This window comes from Pogonomyrmex barbatus, unplaced genomic scaffold (assembly GCF_055798465.1).
Source record: "Pogonomyrmex barbatus isolate J1 unplaced genomic scaffold, ASM5579846v1 scaffold14, whole genome shotgun sequence".
In the NCBI taxonomy this organism is placed as follows: domain Eukaryota; kingdom Metazoa; phylum Arthropoda; class Insecta; order Hymenoptera; family Formicidae; genus Pogonomyrmex; species Pogonomyrmex barbatus.
In genome coordinates, this window is record NW_028297110.1 from 1,699,657 (window position 1) to 1,706,039 (window position 6,383).

General features: G+C 42.7%; 1 protein-coding gene across 1 annotated transcript in view; it reads right to left on the reverse strand.

Moving 5' to 3' along the window:
- LOC105428368 (U6 snRNA phosphodiesterase 1) overlaps positions 1-6,383 on the reverse strand; it is a 171,792-nt gene that overhangs the window by 7,767 nt on the left and 157,642 nt on the right. The window lies entirely within an intron of this gene.

Here is a 6,383-nt window from a genome sequence, read left to right on the forward strand (position 1 = left end):
TACCCCTCCTCTCCCTCTCTCGCCCCGTGCACTCATAGACGCGGCTGGTAATTAAGGAGCACGATCGGCCGCGGCGCTCCTTATTACAAGCCGGGACCGGCGTTCGTGGTGCGAATTCACCTTGTCGATCTCCCACCACGGGGTCCACTGATGATCCACGAGATGCTAATTACTCTCGGCCACGCGTTCGCCCTTTCACGCTCTCCCGATACGACGATCTCTGCTTTTTGCGTGTCAATTGGAGCTCATAATAAGGGGATACACAACGAGCCTGTCTTTCCTTCCCCCCCCCCCCCCCCCTCTGAGACAGGAGAACATTCCTCGCCGCGAGGACGAGCGGACGCGACGAGAAGAGGGCTCCTTCTCTGGTTCTAATCGCGAGTCGCGAGAAATTCTTTTTCAAAATAAATTTTAACCTACTTATAAAATATAATATACGCTAATTGTATAACGTGAATTAAATGTTATTTTTAAAATTTATTTTTATTAATATAAAATGATCCGGTAGGTTTTCTTTTTCTTTTAGATGTGTTATTTTTACGTGAATCTTACTTTTATCATTTCGGGAATCACATTGGGCGGCTACGCTTGGCAGCTACCAATTCGAAGGAATTTTAATCCAGGAAGCCGAAAACTACCGACTCTCCGTTCCCCCGTAACAAGAACGATCGTGAAAATTGGCCGCCATCGAGCGGACGACCGCGATAGAATGATGCCCTCGTTTGTTCGGTGAGCGATTTCGAAAATTGGGAACCGCCAGCCAAGATTCACTAGATCATTAGATCGTTAGATACGCGTAGACGAGCATAGATGTAATAGTCAACTATCGTCTGATCGCATGATACTTTTCCACAATCTAATCGCGCGCGAGCGCCCGTTAATCGCACGTCTCTTTATGATCACACGTACCTCTCCTCCTTCTTCTCCCTCCCCCCCTCTCTCCGCCCCCACACAAGATCACGTGCATATGCACCTGTCTGCAAGTCCCTTATTATACAAATTTATTACGTGTTTATAGCATCCCAATTTTATTCGAGGAGCCTCCGAAATCCTTCCGTCGGACGGAATACCCATCATTATCATCGTTTTCTATCGACGATCTTCCTCATCTACCGCGATCTGAATTTCATCAAAACGACCTACGATCATTACGAAGATGATTCAGTAAACAACGGACAAAAATCTAAACCGGACGTCGATAAGATAAGCTGATCCGGCGAAAGAGTCCGAGTGAAAAATGTTCTCGTGTTTACCGCGTAATCTCGCTTTGGAAGAATTTACGAGCAAAATATAAAGATCGAGCATTCGTCAATATTTATTCGAGTGAAAATAAATGAGGGAAAATCAAAAGAGATTACTATTTAAAGGAAAGATTCCACGAGAGAAACGCTTTCTCGAATTACAGCTTATCTCAGAGACGATACGTGTACACGTTTAATTTTATAATTGGGTAACCGAAGATCAAATCTCTCTTTAGTCTCCGTTTAAAAATATAACGCTTTTTTAGTCTCCGTTTAAAAATGTCGTCTTTCAATTTTCTCGTCGTCATTTGATGCTACGTTCGAATGTTGAAAAAACGCGTACGATTGGCGTCAGTCACGCGTCGCGTCGGTCTCGCCACGTCGTTCGGAATTCCTCGAATTTTTTCCTCCGAGGCTCGGAGTCTAAACAACTCTCGCGCGGTCCACACCTGCCATAATCAATCGAAATTGGCTGTGTGCTACTCTGCAGGAGGAGGTGGATAGATAGCTACGAGCAGCGCCCTGTGATCTGCAGCGCGATGTCAGGACAATGATTATTGGTGTAGCGCAGGTGCATCTTCTCGTAAACAGGTGACTCTCTCTCTCTCATACCTATGGGGATTTCTTTCGAATTCCCAAACCAATTCTGGATGGAAAGGGGTCGGGAGAGGTTGGACACGAGCAACTCTCTGTCCTCCCTCGGTTTCAGCAGATTCTCGTTATATTTATCTCGGAAGTTGCACGCGTACGTTCTATTCTCGGAGAACGCGGACGCGACACGCAATTTTCAATTCCACGGCGTAATTAATTTAGCGGAAACGAGAGGATGGAACGAGGCGAATCGGGAAGGAGGCGACGGCTCGGTTAATTGCTCGCCAACGTGCGTGTCCGAATTTCAACAAAGCCGCCACGCCCCGCGTGCACGTGTATGTCTCATTTCGTATTGCGCTCGCTCCAGCCTCCTTCTCTGTTGTGTGAAATTTTCTACGATCGAAAGACAGAAATAACGTAAAATCCATAACTTTAGAAAAGAGTCCTAATTTTCTCGTATTTAATAAAGATTTTATAAAATAGCACGTTGTATTTCTACATCAATTTTCTAATTTTAATTATCTGCATTTTATATATCAAAATCTCGAATTATAGAAAAAAGAGGGGAGGGTAAGATGACGATTTGTTAATATTTCTAAGCTAAGATTACGAGTCAATGCCAAACTTGTTAGAGATTTTTAATGATAACAAATAATCTATTGTAATTTAACTTTAATCTGTCAACGACAATAAATAATATAATAAATATATTTTGAATACACCTGTATGTAATTTTATAGTGTTCCTTCATGAGGAATTATAATTATAATAAATATATCTTCACTTTCTCTATAAAACTACCGTAGAATATATCTAAAAAATACATATAATTTATTATGTTTAATTTTTCATATTGCAATATTTTTTTAAATGAATGAATAAATACAGTGATCGTGGGGTAAGATAATGAATGCCATGTCAAAAATTACTTAATCGTAAATATTATTTTTGTTCATAAGTATTATCTATTTAATCCATAAGTATTATCTATTTGTATTTTATTGTATTATTTAGGCATTATTAATATAAATGTTATTATAATTAATATAAATTAGGCATTATTAATGTAAAAAGTTTATACAAAAGTTAATTGTTATTAAAAAATTAGTTTAATCTTCATCATTTTATCCATATATGGCAAGATAAATGAAATTGACAAATTCGTGAAAAATTTAAATTATACAAAATTCTAATTTATTTATAAACCTTTCTGCAGTTTCTGCAGACGTCAGGCAAAGTAGTAGCTAATAAAAAGAAAATTAATTGTTTTTACATCATCACAAAAAACAGAATAAATCGATGAACCTTAAGATCGTCATCTTACCTCCCCACTTTCTCCCAGGGGGTAATACCCTCCTTTAATTTTCAAGACACAATGTTCTCCTTCAATTTTATAGATATTGACAAGTCTAAAGTCTTCTGAACATCGAACGGTGGTAATAAACCGGACCGGATGCAAAATTGATAATTGCGCCGATTAATTCAGGAGCCGATCCTGCTGAATTATGCCACTCGATCACGCTCGATCAGCTGCCGCCCTTACTCGAGGTTGTATTCTACGAGCGCGACGATCGATTGCTCGTCGAGAGGAACGAGGTGGTTGGCGAAAGATTGTTGATGGCGTAAAACTGCCGAGTAAGGGCCACAAGGGGAGAAAGATACGAGAGCAAAGAGAAGAAGGCCAAGAGGGAAGAGGGATGGGAAAAGGGATAGGTAGGAGGGAAGAGCGAGACAGGATAATGCGAGAGTCGCGGTTGTCACGAGAGACGAATCGGTCGGCTGACCGGAGAACTGAAATTACGCGCGCGCTCGCGTAAAACCTCGCAATAATGAGCTTTTAATAGCCGGTCAGGTGCCCGACGAGCGGACGTAGAGGCGACAGCGTATGCTAATGATACGGCTCAATTAGCGGCCATACAAAGTCGAGTGAAAGACTCGGGGAAGAGGGGGGGGGAGGAGGAGAAAGAGGGAGAGAAGCATCGCGCCGTGAATCTTCGTGAAGGATGTGATCTAAAAGCTCCTGATTTAAAGACCGCCCTTTGCCAGCGGTCGACAGCACCACGCACCTTATTCCGCTCCTCCATCTTCTTCTTCCCCCTGCTTTTTTGTTCACTCTCCTCGCTGCCCTTCGCTGCCCTCCCCTTTAATAAGTGGCGTTCCTCGTTCTCTCTTTATGTCTGGCTAATAATAAACCGATGTCTCTTTCCGTCTATCCGGCGCGGATCTCTCGTCCTTCTCCGCATCTGGTAAAATTACAACTTTGGATTCGAGAGGAAACCTCGGTGCCCAAAGGTGTTAATAAAATTCTCCCGTTCGTTCATTCACTCATTCGCCTGAATTTTTTTTCTCGTAAGAAGGATCCAAGTCGCGCGTAAATGTAGGATTTATAGCGGCGTCTCTTTTCAAGATTAAAAGAATGACCGCAAAATCGGTGGTTTTTTTTAACCCGTTTTTGGTCCCACGATTTTGAAACTGAATCGTGTATCAAATGATATCTTATGATGTGAGACATCAAAATAGTTAATATAATAAAAAATCCCTAGATATTTTTCATAGAAATCAAAAGATTCTTTAAATGTATGATTCGTCATATTAAATCGGCCATTTTGTATTTTGAAAATTTAACTTCAAATTCGTTGTCAGCAAAACCCTCGGATAGTTTTAAATCATTGGACATAAAAATTTGTGACTTTAAAGTAATCAGTTGATGACTTTGACTCCCCATATCTCTTGAACCAATCTCAGTTCAACTCAGTTCTTGAAATTTAAAAATTTTTTGTGATCGATGTCTCATCATAAGACATCATTTGACACAATTTCAAAATCGCAAAACGAGCTACTTACGCGATCATTCTTTTCTTCGCTGTTTGGGCTTTTTCAAGTCCGTCTGACCATTTTGTGAATTTAACGATTTTCAAGTGACACAAATATTTCACAGTATAAAAATTCGACCGGACATCGTCATCGGTGCGCAGCGTCTGCGCGGATTTCGCGAGTGCATCTCTCGCGGTAAGATAAGACGCATTAATAATGCAGAGTATTGCGGTGCTTCCTCTCCTTGCCGGAGGAGAAAAAGCGCTGCAGCGCTACATATATTATGCATTAGGCGAGGGAAGGAAACCACGAGCGAGCGAGAAGGAAAGGGAGATTTGCCGTGTTTTCGGGCGAAAACCGCGCCGACAGTTTCCCTAAATTCCGACGTCACCACACACATATCATCGGAGCATCGATTTCTCTCCATCGAGGATGCAGTCGCACTTTTATATTTATATGACGTCATATGATGAAACGTTGAATAAGATATCAAGTAATAATGATAATATTCATTTAAAGTAAATATTAACATCGACGTAAAGTAGAGAAAGACAGCGCGAATTACGCGTTAAAAAATATTAATGAAGATCGGACGAGTTTTCAGTGTTCTTTCGTCATGGAAACAATCGAAACCAAGCGCGGATCGATATCGCGAATTTCTCTTTCTCTTCTTGTTCGCTTCTCTTCTCTCTCTCTCTCTCTCTCTCTCTCTCCCACGCTCTTTCTCTCCGTCCGTCTGGGATGACACGGCACACGGTATCGATTGATCTCTCATCCATAATTGCCGTGATTGTTGCGCGATCACGTAACTTGATCTACGCGGCAAAACCGATCCATTATTACGTGTGTGTGTGTGTGTGTGTGTGTGTGTGTATGTATATGTGCGTCAGGTTTTATTTGCCGAACGACAAAAAAAATTGATTGCGTCGCGCTATGCGCCGAGTTCGGGCTCGCAGTCGTTGCGTAGGTTTGCGGCGTAGAGATTGCGCGATAAAACGCCGATTGTAAGCTCGTCGGATAATGATAATCGCCTTTTTTCCCCGAGGCAACCTCGATCTATACGATCTAATTTCTCTTCCGACAACGAGGAAAATTTTCTATCGGCCCGCGCGCGCGATCCCGGGAATTTACACAAATCAATTTTACAGAATTCAGAGATCAATTCTCACATCAATTCTCTTCCGCGGTTCGCAAAGCGGATAATCCGCGAGGTCGAAGATCAAGAGGGAGAAGGGGGGAGGGGCAGGAATGCGCGCAAAGCGGGAAAAAAAATACATAAAATTAAAAGGCACGCAAACGTGTCTGTACTGCTGTGCTATTAACGTTTGCCGCTTACACTGAAGAGCAGCGAGCGTCTCTGAATAAGGTAATCGCCAAGGAAGTTCTAGGAAATAAGTCTCTCCACCTCGGATCGCGTCGTCCTTATCCGAAAGGAGCCGGTCTCCGCGCGAGATATTCGTTTTATCGTTCATTACGTGTCGAGGGACCTCGCGCGTTCCGATAAACCGGTTTCCGGCCAGTCGCGGAAACGGATTTGGCTCATTTGCCAAGCGGACTTTACGCCCGTTTACGTTACGGTTATACGCGCGGCGTGCAGGAAAGGCGTGCGAACGGTCATTTCGTCGGGCGCAAACAGGCAGACTTTAACGATCGGTAATCGGTTTCACCGGCAGCGCGCGCCGCGCCGGGACGTTCCGGCAAAAAGTTTAATGGCCAGGAAAAAATCGCATTAACGAT